The sequence below is a fragment of the Macaca fascicularis genome, chromosome 6 (genome assembly GCF_037993035.2).
Source record: "Macaca fascicularis isolate 582-1 chromosome 6, T2T-MFA8v1.1".
NCBI classification, from domain to species: Eukaryota; Metazoa; Chordata; class Mammalia; order Primates; family Cercopithecidae; genus Macaca; species Macaca fascicularis.
Genome location: NC_088380.1, coordinates 87,738,916 through 87,740,610, shown reverse-complemented (window position 1 = coordinate 87,740,610; position 1,695 = coordinate 87,738,916). Strand labels below are relative to the sequence as shown.

The following is a 1,695-nucleotide window of genomic DNA, read 5'->3' as shown; positions in this document are numbered from 1 at the left end:
TGGTGCTTACATCTAAAAACAATTTCTATTATATATTCAGATCTTATTCTTGCCTTATAAATTACCCTATTCTAGCATCAAGGAGGTGTATAAGGAAGAAAACTCCACCTGTTACCTTAGCGTCAAAATTCCTAGACTGCTACAAATTTTAATAAATGTATATTCCAATTTTATGAGATACAGAAGTATAAATCAACTTAAGTCAGCAGTTTTTTATTTATCATTAATTTTTATTTTCTTACTAACAAAGTTTAGTTTCCATACAGACTGTCCAAAAAATGCCAATCCAAACTATATTTCAATAGTTGTATTGGGAAAAGTTTTCAATTAGCAGTAATCATGCCTCAGATGGAGCTCGTTGGTCATAATACTGCCACTGAGCAAAGCTAAGGAGGTTTGTTTTACTTTGATTTATTTTTCCATTTTGTATGGTTTAAATGTTTCTTCCCTCCAAAATTCATGTTGAAATGTAATTCCCAATGTGATAGTGTTGAGAGATGTGGACTATTTAAGAAGCACTGGGTCATGAGGGCTCTGCCCTCATGAATGAATTAATCCATTCACAGCTTAATGGGTTATCAGGTAATGGGACTGGTAATTGTATAAAAAGAAGAGGGATCTGAGTTAGCATGTTAGCATACTCATTCTCCTTGCCGTGTGAGGTATGCAACCTCAGGACTCTGTAGAGTTCCAACAAGCAAGAAGGCTCTTACTGTGCCCCCATGACAATGGACTTCCAGCCTTCACTGTGAGAAATAAATTTCATTTCTTAGAAGGCAGGCTAAGATGCTAATACAAATGTGAATTTGTGGGCAAACATATGCAATTTAATTTGAACTGAGATCTTTCCTCCACATCTTGGTAATGAGCTTAGTAATAACCCAAGTCTCCTTCAGACCAAACCTTAGACCTCAAAATCCAAACAACAAAACAATTGCACAAGGAGAGAATCACTCTACAAGCAAATGCATTTCTCAGTAATGAATACTCTGTGGTATACAACTGGACAAAAAGAGGGATTCAGCCAGAGATAATATGCTCAAGGCTGGGTATTATTAGCTAGTTCATTCATTGCATGAAAAGGATTGCCTCTGTGGCCACAAATAAATTCCAGATCCTCTGATGTCATGAAGATTTTTTGTCTTCTTGAAAAAGAGACAGTACTAGAATTCCACTCTATTGATTTCCAACTCTAAAAGGACTCTTGAAGTAAAGATATGGACAGAGGGTCTTGCGCAAAAAGGGATGGTTAGATTTACCTACTGTATTCTCTCCCTACCATTCTAAAACAAGGTTTGCTATAGGTTGTCAAATATATACACAGGCTATACATTTATAGCATATATCAGAACTAGAAGGAAGTAGCTTACCTAAGCTAGAAGACATGGAGGAAGTTAGGAAAATTGCTACACTAGACTCCATCTTTCCAGGGTGCTGGACCTTGACCTACATCATCTCATCTCTGAGATGAGATAATTTATGCTTAAGATAATTTATGCTTAATGACACTGCCTCTTTCTTTCTGTGTCTTTGAAAATAGAAGAAAAAAGACACCCAAGAGAGATTCCATGAAAAATTGAAATATATTTAATGCATGGTTATTGGCCTATATATGTCCAAGGTCTATGTAGTTCAAATTGCTAAGTATCTTCACTGGTTCTCAAGAAATCCCCAGCTTTGGTTCCACTGCTCTGA

The 1,695-nt window shown here is 36.2% G+C and overlaps 1 pseudogene; it reads right to left on the bottom strand.

The window, feature by feature from the left end:
* Nucleotides 1–256: 256 nt before the first annotated feature.
* LOC123574333 (U4 spliceosomal RNA) lies at nt 257–388 on the bottom strand (annotated as a pseudogene).
* Nucleotides 389–1,695: the final 1,307 nt, after the last annotated feature.